The sequence below is a fragment of the Homalodisca vitripennis genome, chromosome 1 (genome assembly GCF_021130785.1).
Source record: "Homalodisca vitripennis isolate AUS2020 chromosome 1, UT_GWSS_2.1, whole genome shotgun sequence".
Classification (NCBI taxonomy): domain Eukaryota; kingdom Metazoa; phylum Arthropoda; class Insecta; order Hemiptera; family Cicadellidae; genus Homalodisca; species Homalodisca vitripennis.
Genome location: NC_060207.1, coordinates 223,150,919 through 223,175,302, shown reverse-complemented (window position 1 = coordinate 223,175,302; position 24,384 = coordinate 223,150,919). Strand labels below are relative to the sequence as shown.

The window sequence follows — 24,384 nt, the reverse complement described above, 5'->3', positions numbered from 1 at the left end:
AGTTGCACGCAATTACAAAAACAATTTCAAATAAAGAAAATATTAAGTATCAATTTATTGGTCTCATTTTGAGAATTATGTCTTTTAGTACTCGTGTCTTCATTATGAGGCATGATAATATGTGTATTTAGGAGTAGCCAAATTTAATACTAACAAATTTTAAGATCAGAGTACTCTACACGTAATGTAGCATTACAAAGGAGGTTGATGCAATGCGAATGTAAAATTTAGCTCGATTTCACGGTCCGCATTAGTGTAGCGTCTGAAATTGGACACCGTCATATACTTGACTCCTGTAATCTGGTGGCCATGTCCGCTTGGAGAGATAAAAAATAATGCGACGAAGAAATTCAAATTTTTTCTTTCCATCGTCTCGTCATCAGGAAGGTGTAAACTAAAAAAGAGGTATGTCTAATTAATTGGGTGTTCTGGTTTTCTCACCAGGTGAACAACTGGGTGTATTAAGACGTTTTAGACACAATCTCTAAACACGATGGAGCAACCTAGTCTTCTGTACATAACGTAGGTGGAGAGGCTTGCTGAACAGATTTAAGAAAGGTGGGGGGGGGGGGGTGAAAACGTTAAAATGGAAGTTGTTGCACCGTTTCGACTTCAGTACTTAACAAAAAGTATTTGCTTCAACTGGTCTCGATCACGGATCTCTCAAATTGTCAAAATGCTGACTGTTACTCCTCTGAGCTATTACTTCTTTCCATAAATTATTTTGTTTTCGATTTTTCTGAGTCACATATTATATATAATTAGACTAAAACTCAAAGGGTACATTTTCATAGATTAATTATATACACAGAAAGTTTGAAACCTGTCTTATTGGTTAAAACTCATGATCATTTCAGTAAACTTCACGAATTAACTACTTATAAATTTTTATATTTGTTATCCCAAATATTATTTTTTAACGAACAAAGTGATGAGTCGTTTCGAGGGTGTTTTGAAGCTGTATATGTTAGAACAGGACAGTAAAACACTACCACCTCAGTAAAATCACCTAGGGACAGTTCCTTAGATGAGCATCATTACAAACTAAACTAAATCAAAGAAAAGAATATTAATAACTTACTGTAATTTCCAAATATAAGAATATATGCTTCCTTGTAATTAGTTTTTAAAGAATATCCTTTAAATGTTTACATTTAATTTACGATGTTTTCTTTAAAAACAATCAATTGTTGCCAACGTTCCAAATAAAAAACGTTGTCTTTTTACCATAAATATTTCTATATAAGTGTTCTGTGGCGCTAATACTTTGACTTGACTATGATCTAAGTTGACTAAGTTGTTCTGCTAAAATCATTTTTAACGCAACAGTCAACAGATAAACCGAAACAGGAGGGCTAGTTTGCACATCGTCTCATAAAGATGAATGGAAGAGGGGGAAGTTACGGCGACATTGGCTAAAGCTTAATCAATCTACAGCCAATGTGACAAACCATCAATCATTTACATCCTTCTTTATTACATGTTGTAAACTTGTTGATATATTGTGTCTTCTTTGTTAAATTTATGTTCTTCTTTGTTTTATTGTCCTTTGTGTATTCTTTCCTATCTACTGTTTCAAGATGTTTCTTAATATTTTTGGGACTTCTTATACACATTATGGAGTGTGTGCAAAAAGGTTGGTTTGTCTTGTCGGTTTTGAAATTTTACAACTTTTTTTATTTATAACACGTTTCATCCCGTATTACAGGTATAGTCTTCCTTGAATTTAAGCCACTTTCTTTTTAAACTTTACCATTTTTTCGCCTATACTATCTTATCAAAATGATCAATAACAGTTAAGTTCAAGTAAATTGAGTTGAAGGTGTCTTTTTGAACAAATAAAGCACTCCTATATCAACACTTACTTGACACATCAAGAAAGTTTTGTTCGTCTGCCGGAGTGTTTCCACTGCTACAAAAGAGTTATTTAATATCACACTTAGTGGTATAAGCTACAATTATGAAGTCAGTAACGACTCCCATTTTGGAACTTTGTACTTTGCACTTTGCTACTTATTGTTACCTTCACCGCAGTAAACTGAATTTAGTAAAGTGGTTGCAATTAGAGTTGATGATTTATATGAGGTACCAGTCCAATATCCAGCGGGGTATTATCTAAGTAGTAAAGGTATAGTAAAATGTCATTCGAATAAGTTTTATTGATGTACAATGTTCAATTTGCATACACGATCGTGTCAGATTTTTTTCATTTAGGGACTAATATTCAGACAATTAATATTGTAGAATTAGTCGCATATTACCCAGTAGTGTACTAATAAAAGCAAATCAAAATTTTTAGAGCTGTTTTTGTACGTGATTTCGGGGATATATTGTTCTTTAAGCATCCCAACTGCTTGAGTGGCTTGAGAACGTTTATTAAAGCACCACATGGCTGTTGGTAGTGGTCAGAAGTCATTTTTAAGAAGTTTTTACCGAGGGTAATGACGTCTTTTTAACCGTAGGTTTACTTAATGAGTCAGTTAAAATACATTTACATTTTGAAACATTCCTTTGCTCAAAAGTATATTATAAAAATAAATTGAACTTCTCCATGCAACAATAAAACTCAAGTTTCAGGTTTTCCGTCAGCTCAATAAATGATTTTGTTTGCTCATCAATCTTCGGGTATCTACCGGAGCGGCATTATAGCTTAACTCACTTACATAAGCTTACTCCACATGTGACCAGTTTTCCTGATGCTGACTGTTTTAACTGACTAGTGATAGAGCCACGACTGAAGAAATTAAATGTTACTAAATTCTAACTTCACTAAGACTCTATTTAATTTCAACCACTTATTGCATTATAAATAATTTTACCAGTAAATCCCTTTTAACCCTGGAAAAAAATTGTTGGGCATACTGAAAAATACTAGACATATATATTATAAGGGACTGCGAAAAATACTGGTTCAAAATTCGTGTTTTGTAGATATTTTTTTCAAAAATTATAAAGCCTTTATGTTATGACATAGGATCATAATTTTTTTAATTTTCTTACAAACTAACAGTATTTTACATAAAAAAGTACTTACACGCAAAATTAAAAGTAATAAAAATATTTTAAAAAATAAATAATGTCAAAAAAATGTGTTTATTAATTTGTTTATTTTGAAGCATAAAAACTAGTTTTTATGAACACATTTCATTATACAAAATTATATTCATAATCATCACAATGTATTTCTAAGTCAACATACAAAAATTCAGACACCTACCTTCAAAAACTTGGAAGAGCGATGAATTTTTCAAAATTGTGGTAAAATCAACAACTTGTCCATTTTACAAGTCAATAGTGGTTTCTATGTCTTTGATGCACTTTTATAGTAAATAACACAAGTTGACTATTGCAATAACAAATGTATGTTTATAAATCATAAAATAACTAGAAAAATTAGAGTTCATATCTTTTTACATATTTACATAATTTACGGAGAATATGTTGGGAATCTGTAGTAGACCAGTACATCTTTATTGTGGGTTTAGGATTGAGTCCCATGTTCAAGAGAACAGTAATGCTTTCATTTCTGGTAAAGTGACGCTTTTCCACGTTTTTGCACTTGAATTTGGAGCTAATTCGTCATAATGTTTACTAATGTACTCCCTAGCATATCTCTTTGTTTCATTTACAAAATGTGGTAAGAACATCTACTGTAAAAAAATGAGAAATAATCATTGGGTTTTGAATTATGAGGAGGGCAATGCTTTGGCCCGGGTGTCTCAAAGAATAGAATATTATTATTGTCATAGCCTGGGTCATTTTTTCATCACAAACAGTCCAATTATCGTCATAATTATTTACAAGGTGTACTAAATTATCATCATTTTTATTTTATTGAATAGTAGGTAGGTCTAGGTTGTCTGAATTAGCGATTACATGTTCAATTGTATCACTAACATTGTCATGAGTCATATTTACTGGTATTTTTACAGTTTACATAACCAACTCACATCATAAACAAAACTAAACTGCAATATAGTTTGTTCACCAGCTGGACAGTCAGGTGAGTCATGTAGCCAGCTGACAGATGACAAAGCAACTTTCAAAGCAGTCTGCTACCAAGACATGTCTTCAAAGACTTACAAATAATATATTTCCTTGTTTATAATTTCATTACCTAACAGCTGATATAAAATTGGTTAGACATAGGCAAAATTAAAATATCAATAAATAAAAAAAGTGAAGGTCCTATATAAAGGACGTCGGTATTTTTAGCAGAGATGAAGGACGTCCTACATATAAGACCTCAGTACTTTTGGCAATAACTCAACGGTCCTATATATATAGCGTCAGGGTTAAAAGGGTTAAATTCACATACCTAATTGGCACTAAGAAGAAGGTAAAATTTTCTCTGGTGGTTATCAATGTTGTTTTGATATATATCAATAATAGCACTGTTAAAATGGTCACTCTTATAAACATCCAATAAAAATTTGTGATAAATTGCCTTTTTAATTAATAAAGATTTCAAAATTTTTGAGCATTTATGGTGACTATTCTGTTATACCAATTTGTTAAAAATACAACCTTGATCTGTAGCAGGCCATTCTTGGAAATAAATAATTCCAAATGAGGTAATACCCTAGTAGGTCAAGTAACTAATTACCACTACTTAGACTTGATAAAAATTACATTGTGAAAGTCAATTACATTAAGTGAAAGTAATTTTTGTATTTAAAGTTTGTCTGTCTAGTATATTTCTTGTAAGATTTAGGTGTTCCATATTTTATTTGATTTTTGTCTTGACTAATCTGAAATTAACTAACGGTAAGACAAAATCACATTAAATATTAACTGAGTTTCATAATTGTATAATATTATTGCATATTGTATAGTATACAAGTGCTTGAAAAATATTTTGAAGTCCTGGTAGTAATAAATTAGTGCAATAATTACTATAACGTCAGTACCCGAGAGTTTCTCAGCAACGACAATAATGACTGAGCGCTATAGAGTCGTGGCGCCTCGGGGATTTACCAAGATTGCGTTCTTTTGTTGGCCGCATTCAATAAAACCATAACTGTCTGCTCAAAATGAGATATGAAATAAGCCATTTCCTAACGTAAAGACAATAAAGTAGTATTACGCTACCTATAGCTGGAGGCTGGTAATAAGAAGCTTTGCACTACAGAATTTGAGGATACTTTATCCTAATGCGATTAGTACAGCAAATTCGTTGGAGTACAAAGTACTTCTCTTATTTGCAAGCTCTAAGTATAGACTGTCTTGTACATAAACACAACCAGCTTAACTAATAAGTTTATTAGACTACGTAAATCTGATTGTGTGTTTATACAATACAAAATGGCTCTCTGGTATTGGACTATAATAGACGTTAATGGTTTGGTAGCATTCCTTCATTGTTTAAGTGTATCCTTGCTTTATGTATCCATAAATGTTGCGATAAAAAATAATGCTAAGTTAAAACTTAGTAAACTACGGAACCTTCTGAAAATCTTGTAGTATGTGTCTCCGTAAAGCATCTATGATAGCAAGAGTCTAGAGACCTGAAACTTAATATAAATATTTTTTTCATTCAATGTAAAACTTTATAGAGTTTGGCAAAAAGTCAAAATAAAAATTAAAAATAAATTCTTAACCTTATTACATTGGTGTTTGTAGGTAATAGTAAGGAAAGTCGGAGAAAAAACAAATTTGTAAACAAACTTAGTACAATCATAATGACATTTGTATGTTAAATGATTACTTTGGTGGAATTGGTTTAACACTTTTGTGACATTCTGTCGTATTCTTCTACATTTATGTGTATCGGTTTGTAAGCTATATGACTCAAATACATTTCATACCTTAGTTATTATAAACTATATTCAGCAGAATTTGATACTTGAACTGATAGACTAGATAAAGTAAATAACACCTTCAACATGTTACTACATGTCACTAAAATATATACTAGCTTTCCAGTATAAAGAGTGTCCCGTAACTCTCGGGACAAATATATAATATGTTATTGCTCAGGTCGAGCAAACAAGACATTTCACATGGGTCTACGATGCTTAGTTTCCCATCTATCTGCCTGTATGTGGTTTTTATTAAGAAATAATATCTGAAAAATAATAAAACTATATAATTACACCAAATTTGGGTGAAATATTTTATTATCATGGCCACTTACTGAAAAAAATGTAATGAAATTATCTATACTATTTTCAAAATGGCAGCCATCAAAACTTTTAAACTTTGAATGTCTTACAACTAGCATTTTTTTCTGAAGAATGCAACAGTAACAGTTTTTAGTGGACTTCAACCCAACTCTAGTGGCACCAAAATGATTTAAATCGAATAATAAATAACTGATTTAGAACAGATTTACTGTTACAAGGTATAGCTCACATTGAGAGCTGTCGTTAATTCAGTTTTTGTATTGTTGGATATTGTTGACTATTGTTGGCGCTGAGAACCGTGCGGAGACCCATGTTCTTGTGGTAAAATTATGTCTAGAGGGTACAAAGGTAGAGAGTAGGGGGACACCCTATGTAATAGAATTAAGTATGAAATCATTAAGGTGATCGGGGATATGTATTAATTATTCTATTTCCCACTTCATAGCAAGTCTTAGAGAAATCATAAACAGCTGAAATCTCATTCACAATTATATAGATTTATTTTCAAATCGTAATTTGTACATTTCAAAACTAATTTAACCCTTACAGCGCTGAATACAAATTCCTTTTTTACCCTAGCGTGTTATTAGCGTAGAAAATAAATCGTTAATTTGTTTAAAGTTCTATTTGATTTAATATTTCTAAAGTTATTGTAGGAAGAATAACAAAAAAATTGAATTTTTTAACATTTTTGTATTTTTTACAGATTAAAATTTATAACAAAAGAAAACATGTAATTTGCCAATCACAAAAATATTTTCGTGAATGAAACACTTCGAAGCATGAAGTGTTTTAAATTGAAGTAAAAATGTCTAAAATAATATAACTGAAAATAAGGTTCAGAAATAACGTAAAACACGCAACTCAACACAGGAACAAGCTTACGCGCAGGTCTCGTGAACAACACCGTCGCCCTCACCACGCGGGAAATCTCGTAAGACGCTCCAGTCTGCAGGTCAAAATGGCATTCAGTTGCTATGACAACCAGTTTCGGATCGGTAACGGGTAGGCGAGAACAAAGAATCCAGCGCAGTTGATGTCTGAGGTTCGGAGTTTTACGAACTATAGTTCACGGCAAAAAATAAAAACATTGATTGCGAGATTTACCGTAATACGCGTCAAGCGTCATTTTCACCGCACGAGATTTCCCGTAATATGAGGGAACTCAACAGAAGGGTTGAGTTCAACATGATTAAGTCGCATCTTGAATATGGAAGCAATCGGAAGGTTTCAAGATGTTGCTTCCTAAAGTTGATAACTGAGTTTCGTATGGTACAGTATCATCAATTCCGATGAAGTGTGATAGATCACGAGCACTTAGAGTGTGGTCATCGTACTCTGTAATCAATATATCAGGTATAATTATGTTGTGTACTTATAATGGTACTGTTGTGTACCTTAAGCATACATTACTAATATAACATTTATCATCTATGTTATTCACCACGAAGAAAAATTTTAGAATGTTACCTCAAATGATAAAGTTATAACATCCATATATTACTTTGATAAATAGTACAAGTTTATTGCTACTAACTGTAAATCCAGAAGAATACAAACACTGAACTTGTAGTAGCCGGCAACTCGTGTAATCATTTATAAATGACATCATCAGTCAGACTACAGTAACTAAAAGATAACGGAAGAAGTCACGTAATTAACGTTGTGAGTCTATATAAGATAATGATTAGTGCTGTTTTGAGTAAGCTTTTATAACATTCTCATCATGTATGTGCATTATGTAACATTAATTATCTTCTGAGAAACATAACTATTAATGCACTCTTTATAGATGTACTTATAGGCAAATTTAATACAACAAACAAAATTTAAAATACTATGTTGTTTTGGTTCATGTAAATGGTATATTTTATCGGATACAACTTCTTAGTAGGAAATTTTTGGGCAGTTGATATGATATTGCATGTACTGCAACACAGTTTTTGCAAGTTTTAAACTATTTTCAGCGATCTTAATTTTATTTATATAGCCGGAAATTGAAAAATAATTAGTCTTAATAACAAGACACCATTGTAAAATTACTATGAACATTTATGATTTTTAGAAGAATTGAGTACAATTCTTCAGGTAATTAAACGTATACATATCCTCTATATTACTAAAATTGGAAGACATTCAGAATTTAGAACTTAACTCCATAGATACGCATGGTTTTTAAATTGGTAATTGTTTGAATGGAGAAATGTTTTCATGGGAATGGGCCTAGCTAATTTATTTAGCCTGGTGCAATAAACCCTTTTGATATGTAACAGTCGGTCTGGCAAGAATTCTATCACACGAAAGCTATTACACAAAACAGAAGGCAAGTCTTAAAAGGCAGTTTTGTCACATTTAAGTCATTTACAAATTCGTGTACACCAACAAAATCTTTTATATTTAATAATTGATAATAATGACAGTAATTCAAAATTTAAAATAAAATTTTTAATTTTTTAATTAGACACCACTTCGTTAGGCAATATTAAAAAACGTTTTTACAATATTCGGGTAGTTCGTTTTAAAATCTATGACTAAGTTTTGGTTTTAAGAATCCAAGAGTACACCGGTTGTATTCTTATACACCAACAAAATATCATTACTAAAAACACTTTACGTACTGTAATAGCTAACTGAATCAAGCTGAACTTGGTACAGAATTAGTAATTACTCGTGCCTCATGTTATTACTGGGTAACTAACGTAGTTAACAAGGCTAGGTTCGTTAGCCACCTTGCTGGTCCCTCACCTTGCAATAAAACATTGAAACGAGGTGGCCTTTTGAGTGAGTTAAACATTTTTATCTGCGCTGTTACTATAAAACACGAAATATATAAGGGGTTTTACATACTTTAAAAAATAAAAATAAATTGTTCAACACAGGTTTTATTATAGCTTATAATGTTCGAAAATATTCGCCAATTAGTGGTTCCAGTGATAGTTTTGTAACCTAGTTGCTTAATATTACGGATTAAAATGAAATACTTACTCTAATGTTATGTATTGCGGTTTTTATATAATATATTTTGAGGTTCAGTAATATTTAAACACTTCAATTTTATTAATTTTAAAAGTAAGACATTAACATAACAGCAGTACGGATAAATAATACTATAGTTTGTAATGGATTCGAACCAAACTTATTACTTATGAACTACTTGCATACATTAAGGCTAAGTAGTACAGCTGTAGTACATTAAGTCTCTTGGTAACAGCTAGATATGTTTACCAAACAGCAATCACTGCGAAGTAGAAATTCATATCAGCTATTTAGTGTTAAACCTCTTGTAAAATTATAAATTTATAACTTGTAGATTAGTATGTTGTGGTCATTTCATTTTGATCAGGTTTATATCTATATAGAAACAGTACAAAGTTTTAAGCAGTACACAAAGAAATATAGCAGCCATATGAGTGAAAAGTATAATTTTAGGTGTGTCTAACAAAATCACAAAACACAAAACTAGATGGTTGACACTAAAAGTATAAAGTAGAACTTCGCCACGCTTCGTGTCTCGTACCACGCTTCGCTGAGGATTTATGCAAAATTCCAATACATGAGGTACAGTGTCTCATGCTAAATTTTATATCAGTGCAGACAGTTTCTCCACGAATTTATTTATTTTAAAATGTTGTCGTTGGTTACCTATCATGGTTTGTTTTTATCATGATTACCTATAATCAATTTCCCGTATTACATCATTCATGTCCTGTAATAGGATAGTTCTCTGGTGTGTTTAGGTAAATTTCTTACATTTTTTCTTTACAATAATGAGCTGTAATTCTGTTGATGAAGACTGTTATAAGAAACGTTGTTCACTTGTTTTAGTTTTGTGTCATTGAGGGGTTTAATTTGGTATTGAACATTTACAGTTATCTGGTTTATCACTGCTTATAGAGGCGTGTGACCGAAGTACCACACTTTAAGTGCCCTTTGGACAGGACACCGATGTGGCGAGCCAGGATGAGCGTTAAAAAGGCCCTGTAAAGTGCCTTGGACAATCCAGAGATGTAGAAGCTGGAGAAAGGATACTTAGTCCACAATCGAAAACGCTAAAAGCATTGAATACTTTACAAGAAATAAATAACAAAACTTTGCAGCTAACACGTTTTGAGTAAAAGTTTATTAATCAGTGTTCCTACGGATATAACTAAAAGTCCTTCTAGTACAGCCATATAGATATTTTAACGTGATCTAATTTTACCTTTTCAGTATGTAATCTAAATACTATAAATTTGAAATGATCTACATTTTAATACTGGGTTGAGATAGAAAGTTCTAGTTTCCACTCTCCTTTTTATTTTATCAAGATCTTTCAAATAACGCACTTAATGGGTTACAGTAAAAGGTCATTGAGTTTGAAGTGGGATTGATTGAAATTTACGGTTAATAATAATATATTTTAAACCAATTTAGTTCCTTTACTTCCCCAACTTTAGTTTAACAGAACTTTATAGAGTCAACTTAAGAGTAGTTTAAAGAGATGTGTAAAACTCCACTTAACTTCCTTTTTAGTATTACCAAAATGTTATTTATGTAAATAAAACAATCAAGACTTCCTCTTATAAGAATTATGCAAGGCAGTTTAACTGGTTTGGTACTCTTTAATGATAGTTCATATGTAATTTAAGCAAGAAGAAGCTGTTCAACAAAATTAGAAAAGATACATCATACTATTCTGATCTAAGTGTTATCTAATCTAATAGATAACACTACTTCAACATTGCGATGATATTACGTATAGAGTAGTATAACTTTACTGCTTGTGGGTAATATCATTGTAAGCCCTTCTAAAAAAGAAAATTTGTTTACGATATATCTATCTTAACGTTTTCACCTGCTTCTAAACCTGAATAGCTGGTCCTGCATAATGTTAAAGAATATTTCCCACTCTTTGCTCTCCTTATTTTATAAATAAACTTTTGCAGGTTTTTGTTCAATCGATTTACTTTCATTTTTAAATAATACCACTATTTATTTGATTAATTACTATTTTGGAATCAAATAAAAAGTTTTCCAATCAGGTTCTTAAGCAATTTTACTTGTCAAAAGTTTATGTTCAAGATGTAAATTGTTTACTTTGGCAAAGTAAAAATAATTTCATATACTTTTAAGCATAAGTTCTAATTAGGATTTCAATAACATTTCTCTAAACTAATTAAATTAAATTTAAATTTATGTAAAGTGAGTCCTCCAAGTTACAACTAAAAACTTAATTTCATAGTTTAGCAAAACAGTTAAAACTTAAGGTTCATATAATACAATAACAATCCCTGCGGAAAATCAATAAATGTAAAATTAAAAGTTAATATTGCAGTTTTGTATGCTATATTTGAGAAGAACAAAAAGTAATTATGTCAGGTGTGGGGTTCGAACCCACGCTCCCAACCGGGAACCAGAGCTTAAATCTGGCGCCTTAGACCACTCGGCCAACCTGACTTGATGGAGGCAGAGTATTAATGCTGACTACTGACTTAAACCCACCTGTTTACGTCTCACTGAGAAAAGTATTGTGATTTGAAAGCTTTAGCATTGTGTTCGAACAAAACGAAAAAGTGTTTTACAGTATAAATGGTAAAATATAGTAATTTTTAAACGTTTTCATTGTAAAATTTCAAAAATTGTGGAAGTTTGTATATATTGACGTATTAAAATAGCTACATACATACTCAAATTACGGACAGATTACGGAACTAGTTTAGAATAATTCTAAATGGAAGATTGGTGTGTAATTTCTATTCAAAATCGCTTAACATGCTAGCCACAAACGTTTTACTTATTGAATTTAAAGATTTATATTGACGTATTAAAATATATGGTGGTTTTTATACATATTCACAGTACTAAAAATGTGATCATTTTTAATATTTTTCTATCCACAGAACTTTATTTTCGATGTAAAAACATTTTGGAAAGAGTATCTCTTGAAATGACTACCACTAATATTAAGGGCGCATTAGATGGTATTTAAATTTGTTTATCTGTAATTTTATACTGCACATACAGTGACAAAAATAACTAGTATCCTATATATATATATATATAGCAATTCACAGCAACAATTATTAGCACATTTGACATGCAAGTTAGCAAATTAAGTGCATTTACTTATCACTGAGCCTTTCCGAAATTGCGTAAAATATAGCAATTAGTAGAAACGATATTGCCAAAACATGTTGATCAATACAGGGGATGTTTTTAACAGTTACCTACTCACCTCAGTGCCCCATACACGCACACACACACGCCCCCATTCATTCAACTATTATATTTTAATTAACATACAATAAGTTCATACATGCAAAAATACAATATAACTTAAGTTGCATACCATTAAGTGCATTTACTTATCGCTGAGCCTTTCCGAAATTGCGTAAAATATAGCAATTAGTAGAAACGATATTGCCAAAACATGTTGATCAATACAGAGGATGTTTTCAACAGGTAACTACTCACCACGCAGTGTCCACACGCACACACACACGCCCCCATTCATTCAACTATTCATTACGGTGATGCATCTTTCAGACCTATTGCACCACAGCAGTAGGTGACTAATACAGGGGATATTACTTTCAAACTAAAAGCTCAAATGACATTGCTCGACTAATTCACGCTTCCATTCATTCAACCATTCATTACGAATTCAGGGGATACGTTTAAAAACTCCTCACCTAACATTATCCCACCCAACCACGCCCATTTAAGCATAGATGAATCTTCTACACCTGTTGCTCATGACCTGTTCATCAACAGGGGATGTATTCAACAGCTACCGCCTCACACCACGTTATTCCGCAGACCCACAACCCCATTATTTCAATTGTTGATTACAGAGATGCATATTTTAGACCTGTTGGGACCCTTTGATCGATTTTCACCAACTAACTCATCATCCCACATTACACCTCACATCCATGACCCCATTCTTTCTACCGTTCACTAAAGATATACATTTTATTAACCTATTGCACCACAGGACCTGTGATCAGTAGCTATTTTCAACAGCCTAGTATTTATTTTCACACCAAATTTCCCACAAACAAATGCCTCCATTCATTAAGTTGATGCTCATTGAGACCTACAGTAACCCAGGACCCGTTTCTCAATACCGAGTATATTTCAACACTCACTCCATAGACCTACGCCTCCATTCATGAAACCTTCATTATAGATGTGCTTCTTCTAACTACCGTCCCCTGTATTGTAAGCAGGTCCTGTGTTACAAAAGTTCTGGAAGATTTATCTCCGTAATGAATGGTTGAATGAATGGTGCATGGGTCTGAGAAACAATCTGGACTGAGGAGTTAGCTTTTGAAAACATCCTCTGTAATGAAAACAGGTCCTGAGGTACAATAGCTCCAGAAGATGCAACTCTATAATGAACGTATCTACTGTAACACAGCACCAATAATAAAATTCTTCTAATCGTCAACTCCTCACTCCACAATGTCAAATTGACCCACGTCTCAATTTATTTCACTGATCATTACAAAGATGCATCTTCTAGACCTACTGTAACAATGACTGATTTCGGTACCATGGAATACCCTCGCCGCTCGGTATTTGAGCTTTAGATTTATTACGCAACACAAAGAAGTATTTGTTTAAAAAGTTTTAATTTCAAACCATATCCATGTGCTCATAATCCCCTGTACTTTATTTATCCAGTATAAGCTTGAGCAATTTTACAAATATTAATTTACGCTAATGTCCTCTGACATTACCGGAAGACATGCCCCTGAATTAAAACGTTAAAAATTGCATACCATCCTATGTTTATGAACAATATAAACATGGAATTAATTATTAAAAAAATTGTTTTTAAACTTTGAATACCAATATGCACGAACTACAAATATATATTTCAGAAGAATATGTATTTTGTAAAAACAAATTTTAGTTTTACTAATTATATTACTTTTAAAGAGATACAAATGTTTTAGTTTAGATTTAATACAATGGGCAAGGTAAATAAAATTAGAAAATTCTACTTAGTACCAACTAAGTAGTTTTAACATTTTCTTAAAACAAGGTGAATAAGAAAATTCGTTGTGGCTAACAAGTATATTCTAAGCCCGTCCATTTCTATAGAATATCCTAAGGGGTTAGTACGAACTAACCCCTAGTATTTACCTTGTGCGTGGTGTGTATTCTAAGTAAACATGCAAGTTGACTTTTTTGGGTTTAGAAAAATGTATTATTTCAAAAGACACAAAATAATTATAATATACAAATTGCCAATGCCTGTTCAACAAAGATGTATTCAACTAGTTCATTCGTTGTTGCTCTCCTCGTTTTTTTGTGGCAGCATTCTCCTGTATTACGTCATCTTTCTCAAGCTCACGTTGATAAGCTCATTTCTTCTTCATTTTCAACACCTAAACTGATCATCACATTATGGAGTACCTACCAAGTAACAATTACTTCTGGTACTTGTCTAATGCTACTCGAACATAGTTTCCGAGTATTGGAAATCGTCTTTCAAAAAATGATCAGCTTACAAAAGCACTCAGTTTCTTGACGAGACGTAAACAGGTGGGTTTAAGTCAGTACTCGGAATTAATGCTGCGCCTTCAACAAGTCAGGTTGGCCGAGTGGTCTAAGGCGCCAGATTTAAGCTCTGGTTCCCGGTTGGGAGCGTGGGTTCGAACCCCACACCTGACATTAGTACTTTTTGTCAGTATCATAACTGTACATTACACAATTTTTTTTTAAGTTATATCTGGTAATTTTAAATTTATGTTTTACAACCAATAGAATAACTCGTGAATCTTAACGATTTTTATTATTTAGAATGCTCTATGATTACATTTCGATGTCCTAAAAGTTTGCCTTTACCTTTATGTTTTCATTGTACTTATAAATATTGATATATCGGATTATGGTTACATATGGAGTGTTTTCTAAGATTGTAATAGTGTTTGTTAATTTATCACTCATCAAAAAGCTATCATTAATGTTGCGACTCATTGTAATTGATATTTTATGAATTTACAATAAAAGGTGAGTATTTAACACCATGGTTATTTCTTATAGCAATTAGAGTATATAAGTACTCTATATGTTACCTAGACATTATGAAGACAATTTTGTACTATATACATAATATATTTTAGTTAAGTAATCATATACAATGTATTTATAATTACAAATATAAAGATCTATTAGTAATATTTTGAGCCATTTAGGTAGAAGTTACTACCTTTGAAATTTATTCTACCCCTGGTAACCCTAATGTAGTTAAAATTCTATAATCCTATTTTGTACAAACTAGCTTAGAAAAGTTTTCTTCGTAACCAATTAAAAAACCTATACACGTATATATAGTATTACCAAAATTAAGTAACTTTTATGAATGGGCAATTTTGCTACACTAGAAAAAATAGGAACTAGTATTTCTGGAACTTGATTATTTCAATGTATTGTGGAATGATTTTTAAAGAGTAAAGATTTTTACATGGAAATGTTATTTCATTTAATTTTAGTTATAGTGTTTTGAGTCTATAATATAATGAAAGAAGTGTGACATTAAAAGAACAAAACCAATGTTTGAAAATTTAATAAACTCATTTATGCAACATTTAATTCATTTAAGGACAACAGATCGATCATCTTTATTAAATTATTAAATGAAAACAATCTAATCATGGATAACTGACGTAACCATAAATCAACCTACGACATATGGCAATAGTTTGAAAATAAAAGCTATACCCCATACATAATATAACGCGTTAAATAAATCTAAAACCTTTTCTGCAAGGAATGCGTGTGTTAAAATGTCACAGAATATAAAACCTAACGCTCAACACTGGATGTTGTTTTGGCTTCATCTTCCGTCTCTCCCCTCTAGCCCTCAGCATTAGAGCTGTCTGTATGGCGAGGGGCCTTTAACTTTTATCCTTGAAAGTTTCCTTCTTTTACGAATGTCTCAGATTCATTTCTATGTATATAGTTTGAGCGAGCAAAAAATATTCGAATAATTGAAATCATCAATTAAATCTATTTAATCTTGTAAATTTATATAATACTTGCCGGTACTTACAAAGGGATTCATTGGGTTGCTAAAGTGTAAATCTTTAATTGTACTACTTGTATAGGACTGCCAATCAGTTTATAGTACGGTACGACATTAAAAGATAATAAAACAAAATTATTCAAAACAGATCTAAGTGTTGTGTAAATGTTTTATATATATATATATATATTTATTTTCTATATACATCACATATAAACACACACACACACACTTGTATATATATTTAGGAATTTTTGATCTTGCGAATATGATGAATAGATAATTTCATTAATCGATAAGCTATGATCTTTTCTTTTTAAGTTCTGGATGTTTCCTCTGGAATGTTTCAAATGTATTTATTCTGTGGTAGTAAAGAGGTTGTTCTGTTATGACAGGTGGTACTACTCTTGTTATTCTGTTTGGATTATTAACCATAAAAATAGTTCTTCCAAGACATTTGCAGATAACTGTAAAAATAGCCCTTTGGACGATTTATGGCAGTCAAAAATGTTTACGAAATCGGTAGATTGATTTAATTATAACTTATTGTAGCAAATTCATATAAGATCTTGTTTTGTTAAGAAAATATACCTCGTATTATTCTTATAAAATGTATTATTATTTATAAAGCTATAAAGTTACATATGTATTATAATCTTACATGCCTCGTATGCTAAAAAGTGTCATACCTTTTTAACAGCTCTTTTTTGTTTTACCAAATGGGGATATTTTGGACGGATTTAAACATTGTTCTCACCATCCGCTAATGAAAATGTGACTGCGGCCCCAAAAATTTAAAAAAGGCTCTCCTTGTGTGATGGCATAAATTAAAAGGTTATTAATACAAAACGAACAACAAGTAAACCTGATTTTTACCACTCTGAATTAGGCATTTAAAAAAGGTTATATTCCAAAGTTATATTGAATTTAATTGACCTACAGATCTGTAATTGTCACTATTTTTATCATCTTTTTATTACGACCTTCAAGAATAAGTGTAATAGTTGCAGTTAAGCTTTTGTCACTTGACCCAAGAATTGAGAAATGTAATAATTTATTTAACTTTAACGCTACTGTGGAATAATTCATGGTGTGTCAGTATAACGAACTTTTGTAACTATGCAGATCTAGAACTGCTATATACCTTTTTCTTCACTTGAGAAATTCCAAAACATTGCTAAACATGGAAAAAGTATTCATGCATACAGATATAAGCTTTTCATCATGATAGTCTTTATGCCTTAATATTTTAAAACCAAAATAAAAGGGAATATAGGAGCCTCTAAACATTTAAAATATCAATCGTGCAAATCTGAATTATTTTTGTTGGAGTTTTACTTCGAAATGAATTTACAAATTGAACAATTGAAATTTAACTACGATTTTTCTCAATGACCACGAAGGGCCTAAACATTGGAATCTCAAATTATTTGTTTATGAAATTTAAATACCTTTATAGGGCGCATTTAACGATTTATACTGTTTTAACTTGACTTTTAAATATATTTGTCCAAAGCAATTATTTAAATTTCTTACCAGGAATACTAAAGCAAAATGTCTTTCCCAGCTGAAGATCCATTCTTTCATTCTGCCCCTATTTCCATTACGCTAAAAGCGCATTAGACTCCTTGACTTTAACCCCAGATGCTCAACAGTTTGCCCAGTTGTTCCATCCGGTGTCCTGAAGGGGTGGCACCCTCCAAGTCAACATAATTGATATTAAGGTACGATTTTCATCCGTCTGAAAGCTTTCTAGGCCCACCGCAAGCTCTTTCAACTCTTCCCTTCAAAGGAGAACCACTTTCTGATCCATTAAGTACTGATGAATATTTGGATGAGTATTCCTTTTTATATTCTTATTGTGATTTATCACGGGTCATTACAATATTATCGGTACATTCAAGTACAATTATATGCAATGAATGTGCTATTATAAACATTACACGAAATCTTCAAAATGTGAGTATTTGGTTTAGTACCGGATTACTAGGGGTCATTGTCTAGGTGCAGTACAAAAAATAACTAATAGAATGTTTTGTAATATCTTACAGTAACACATCATAAAAAACCCAACCAGATTTCGGACATACGATGAAGAAGATATACGGACGAATAGACAACATGAGAAAAACCATAGTCAAACCTGGTCAATGCAAAATACCTGGTTGCAAATTGGTTGAATTAAACCAGTGCATCTCGACTGATATTTGTCTGAATAATTGTAATCAAATTGTACAATTTACTAAACAATGTTATGATAAAAAGAGGCGGTTATCCATTCCAAAGAATAACAATACAAATTATCCAAATAAATATGGTACTTAATCTATACTAAATTCTATTAGATAATAGTTACTTAATTAATTTCTCATTATAATTTTCAAAAGCGAAAATAAAAGTAGTTATGCATTTGATCAAACAATGAAAATGTATTAGTGATAACACCTTTCACACTATATTTACTTGTGCAAGGCAAGACACGCCCACCAAAACCAGTGCAAGAACTGTTTGATGGAATATGGTGTGAGGTCTGTCACGAAAATCATCATTAACAAAATTTCTCTATGAAAGGATAAATTATGACGTCAAATTAGGGTGGTACTAATGGAGTAAAGTTTAACGCTATTGAGGAAATGGTTTAGTCCATAGTCCTCAATCTTAATAGAGCCCCTCTAAAGGACTAAAACAATAGACCTAGACTGATATAATGTGACAAATGGTATCAGACTAGCGTCTTGTATTGAAGAGGTAAAAAAGAGTTTTGTTGGGTAGTCGGTGGCACGGAAGATGTACACTACTTTGGTGTGCGTCAGTGGCTTTCCAAACTTAAAATTCCCAAACTTAAAACACTTATGGAGACCATTTGAAGAACAGAGATCTTTTCTCATACATAAAAAGCGCTAATAAGCATATCTGGTATGTTAATGTAACAGATATGTATTTATTCCTAAAATATTGTTTAAACTTTATAGTAATAAATTTAAATGTCGAAGACCGAGTAAAATCAAAACCGCAGCGCGTTAGATACTCCATTATCGGTTTCACTGTTGAAATAACTTGTATTTGTGCTCCCTAGTGATGTGATGTAAGCGAAATGGTGCTGTTGTTTTCCAGAAGATAGCGCGCACAGACATAACAACTGTTTCTGCCAACCGGCTGTGATATTCCCGCGTTCCCGCCAAGTGTGGGTGGCTTGGCGCCAAGCTATTACCACGTGACTCGATTCAACGAGTAAGCTTGAAACGTAAAGTGCCTCTTTCTCGGGTGAAACATTGTTTTTCCAAAGTATTTCGATATAGCAATAAATCCAATAACAGTTCTCTGCTACATTGGTTAGTATTTTATTTCTGAAATACTCATTTCACATCTGTACGTAGGAGTAATTATAATATACTCCTAAAGGCGATTGACATAAACTAAAGGCCATAAGCGTGTCGTTCAATAATTTAAATTGTTAACGTGGAGATGTTATTTTTACTTTACTTCGCTTTTTATTATGAACGTCTCAAAAATAACTTTTGTTCTTACATTTTTACAATTTTATGTTAAAATATTTCTTTCCGTACAGTAAAATCTATAAATTTTACAAGTAACAAAATAAAAAATATCCAATTTTGTAAATATAACCATACATTTTGTAAAACATTTGGTACAATTGGAATTGATTTAAAACGAAAAAACAAGAAAGTACACTAAGAGAAATATATCTAAATTGTACCGAAGTTAAATTCCTTTCACAGTAACTTGTGACATTTTATACTATGTATGTTTTTTTGTATATGAACTATAAATTGTCAACAAAAATGTAGTGGCCCATGAGGGGATCGAACCCGCGACCTTCGCGTTATTAGCACGACGCTCTAACCAACTGAGCTAATGGGCCGATGACAAGATACAAAATATTATGTAAATACTTAGCAGTGTTGCTTAGTCCAAAACACTTCTTGTATAATTTAGAAACAAGTTCCTATTAGTATTAATTAATTAATTTTTAAATTATCTTCTAAATACAAATATAAAATAGTGACTTTAATGTGAGCAAAGCAAATACCTGAAAATGTATTTAAATATAAACAGTTTCAATATCTAAGCCAACTATTTGGGGACCGAGAGCTTTCTCATCCTACCGTCTGATTCTGTCTGAGAAAAATAATGAAATCCACTGGAAGGTATATATTTGTAACTAGCGATACTGCTGATTACATTGTAAGTTGGGCGCATTAACATTTTAATTTTCATAATGGCTACTTTTAGGTAATACATAAACTTTGTCAACAGTTCATTTTGAAAGGAACTTATAACATATTCCACTGTAAGACTTGGCAAAACATTTTTATTTAGGACTGTGATGTATTAATATGCGCTAGAATTCAAAACTGAATCAGTAAATATCACTCAACTGTGAGAGAATTGAATGCATCCAGTTAACTATACAAGACAAAATATAGAACCACCGGCTAAAATATACTGCGTAGTGTACACCACATTAATTATATATATATATATATATATATATATATATATATATAAAATATATGCAATTTAAAAAATGCAATAACAGGTGTAAAATAGCAACATATATGATTTATTGGTTTACAAATATAATGAAATCCTAAACAGAGTTAAAATCTGGAATTTAAATATAGAAGTAAAATGCTGCATCTAAGAATGTTTTAGTTTGTTGGCCAGATATATTTTGTCAGCAAGAAAATGTTAAATTAAAAAATAATTATTTATTGTAATCAGTTAAGGTAAATGCTACGTTAAAATAGTTTGCATTGCTTCAAAAGTGCAATTAAAAGTTTAATACGTTCAAATAAATTTTCAGGTTTTGTAAAAGAACAGGACTATATGGTACCTAATTTGTTTAAATAGTTATATATTTATTTATTCCTATACCTTATTACACGTCTGGCTTGTAACAAAGTAGGTATAAAAGAAGCACGTCACATCAATCAATATGTCGACTTCATTAGTTGTATTAATGTGTGTAAATGATTTTTAAAATTGTTTTATTTTTGCCTTGAAGTGATGAAATATTATTGTACATTAAGACTGCCAAACCAAAGATGAAAGAATAAATTAAGAATTGGTTATGATCACTTATTAAAACTCAAATAAAATTTCATTTTTGTCTGGGACATCAATCCTGCTTATGTCTAAATAGTTCTTTACAGTACTATTTATAAGTATTTCTAATTATGTGACTAATACCTACGTGATAGTTAATGCACTTACAAAAAATATTTCATAACTTTACGTACGTTTAGATCCAAGTTGCAATAAAACACTGTATCATGATCATGAACTGAAATAAACATCAAGATTCCTAAATAAACCCCATTCATCTCAGTTGCCGCTGACCCAGACATATAGTATAATAGTGTACAGTGTTAGAAACTTTAACCTTGGTTGCCGCCCGCAATAAATAACCTGGTGAATCACAAGCGTGTGCTGTAAGCGAATAGTGCTGCTGTATTCCAACAGACAGCGCGCACAAACATAACCGGTGTATCTACCAAAAAGGTATAAAATTCCCGCTTTACCGCCAATATTTGTGTGTCAATACAGTGACTGCACTGTTCACTGTTTACGGAGTTATAATATTATTGTTGATTTAATGAGCTACGTCAATGGAATAGATTCCTCTACATAAGGTGATAGGATAAAACTGAAGGATATAAAGCCTACCATTCAGTATTTATAACAGTTTACAAATAAAAAATAAACTATTTATAAGTTTTTAATGATTGTTTCTATTATTTGAAATGACAACCATTCTCCTAATTAAAATTAAAAAATTAATACCAAAAGTAATAAATTGACAAACATTCTTCTCTGTTCGCTACCGTGTGAATACTTGCGACATTTTTTATAATCTGTGAATGGTTGAAACGAAACCGGTTAGATGTCAACAAAAATTAAGTGGCCCATGAGGGGATCGAACCCGCGACCTTCGCGTTATTAGCACGACGCTCTAACCAACTGAGCTAATGGGCCGATGTTTAAGATTGCATATTTCCGTACCTAACAGTGACTCTCGTTGCTTAGACCATTAAGTTTCGTCTGTAATGTATGAGCAATAATTGTTTATTATTATGATTTTAATTATTTTAAAGCATATTCAGAAATTAAAAATAAAATATTGAGTGTTTATTTTTATATTTGAACTAAGTTACCTAGATCCTAGAAAATATACACTAATTAAATATTTAAATATAAACATTTTAATCTGTTTAGTACGGCACTTTAACCAATTGATCTGTATGCCCGTAAAAGTTATGTTTATTAGTGTTTTCGTTTTTTAAATCAATATTTACTTTTCATATGAGTACAAATCCATTCCCTTACTTCTGTATTTTAGACATAATGAACGGAAGGGAAAATTATTTTGTTTCTATAAAATGAATACCAGAATAACATTATAAATAACGTAACAGTACAGTATCTTTAATCCACTTATCACAGGGTGGGGAACTTTAACTCCAAATCACATAAGAAACCTACCTCCAAACTCATCGTTAATAAAGAGATTTTAAATTAAAGATTGATTTAGGTGAGGTAGATTAGAGTTTATTGCTTTCATGTGATTTTTTGGAACTCGAATAAAGGCCTCATCGATAGCATACTATCACTTCATTCACAAATTATTGCTTTAAAGCATTACTGGAATTTATACCAATTCATGCAAGTATTTGATTAGATTACTTTATTTCCCATTACTAACATATTTATATGCTTATAACATAGATCTGTTGGATTAAAAATAAGTGACAATATTATAATCCTTTATTCAATGTATCGTTTTTATACGTATGTTCTCGTATGTTTATATTACTACGCCTTGGACTCAATTTGAAGCTATTTCAATTCAATATTGTAAGTTACATAACTATAAAGCGTTATGAGAAGTAATTAACCTTACTTACACGGAGGTGAAAGTAAGGTTTCGCCCTCGGCCTATTGTAACCTTAATAAGAGAAACTGACCACTGACGTATTTTGTTTGCTCTTTTAGTCGGGATTGCCAGAGATGTAAACATAGTCGGGGGAGTGTCTTATGTCTAACGTTTTTCTGTGCAAAAGTATAGATATTATAAAAAAAATCACCTGAATTGATAAGATAAGTTCAGGAGAATTAGACAAGCGAATACAATTTTTACAAGTATGATTGTTTTACCTTTATCAATGGAAAGATTTGAATCCAAAAATAACAGTACAGTAATAGGTAGAATAGGGGCGGTATATTTTCAAAAGTTATAGATAATCACAAAAGTTAATTACTTGAGGGTAAGTAATATGTCAGTTATTCAGCATGGTCACTTAAAATGTTATTATAGTGTGCTAATATTTTATTGTTATGTTAATACAAATACCATTCTTAGAGTTTTGTTACATTTTGTATGAATTTTATATTTATTTTGTCACTAATTAAAATTAACTGCTGAAATTATACGAATTATTATTGTTCGTTACAAGTGCTTTATATGTAACCTAAAAACTTATTTTGGTTTTCAGCTTCAAGGGTTCAATTCAAAAACATTAACATTAAATGAGTAGGAAGAGGTTTCTTAAGTGTGTAAGTCTCATAATGGCCTAATATATCAGTGATGCTTACATGTCACCCAACATTTGTGCAAATAATGTTTCTGTTTTACATTTTAGGAATGGTTTCGAAGACACTTTTAAATATTGGTATATAATTTTAGGTTATGTATCATAATCGGGTTAGCATATCTGAGATGGTGATAAATTTACTTTTTAATCTTAAAGCCTAATAATTGCATTGTAAGTGTTTAGCTCCAAGCATTCCAGAGATTCTCTTTCCTGTTTTATCACTTTTACGAGCTATTCACTTTCCGTTTATAATATTAAATAGTGCCTCATTCAAATTGTTTATACCTAAGGTGGGAGTGTCTATTGGACGTGAAATAAATGGACAAGACATCATACTCTTACCTATTCGTCAAAGTATAAAAATGATTGTAATTTTACTGTTTAGAAGAAAGGATTGTCGTTCTTAATTAGAAAATATTTAATAGTGAAATTTAATACATATTAAACTAACGCAAGGTTCTCTAAATTATGTTATATGCTAAATTATGAAAATATGCTATATTAAGATTAAAAAATATTTTTTTGTTTCTTTACCGATACATGAAATATATTAATTCAAGTTTTAGTAAATCAGAGATTTAAGAAATAAATGCATTACATTTCCGATTGGAATAATGATGTTGGG

At 31.3% G+C, this 24,384-nt stretch overlaps 4 non-coding genes across 4 annotated transcripts; 1 reads left to right on the top strand and 3 right to left on the bottom strand.

Annotated features, from left to right (window-relative positions):
- Positions 1 to 11,477: 11,477 nt before the first annotated feature.
- Trnal-uaa lies at positions 11,478 to 11,561 on the bottom strand. Its single transcript has one exon. It is a non-coding gene; the product is annotated as a tRNA-Leu (tRNA).
- A 3,144-nt stretch (positions 11,562 to 14,705) lies between these two features.
- On the top strand, positions 14,706 to 14,789 carry Trnal-uaa. The gene has a single exon. It is a non-coding gene; the product is annotated as a tRNA-Leu (tRNA).
- A 5,163-nt stretch (positions 14,790 to 19,952) lies between these two features.
- Trnai-aau lies at positions 19,953 to 20,026 on the bottom strand. Its single transcript has one exon. It is a non-coding gene; the product is annotated as a tRNA-Ile (tRNA).
- A 2,043-nt stretch (positions 20,027 to 22,069) lies between these two features.
- Positions 22,070 to 22,143, bottom strand: Trnai-aau. Its single transcript has one exon. It is a non-coding gene; the product is annotated as a tRNA-Ile (tRNA).
- Positions 22,144 to 24,384: the final 2,241 nt, after the last annotated feature.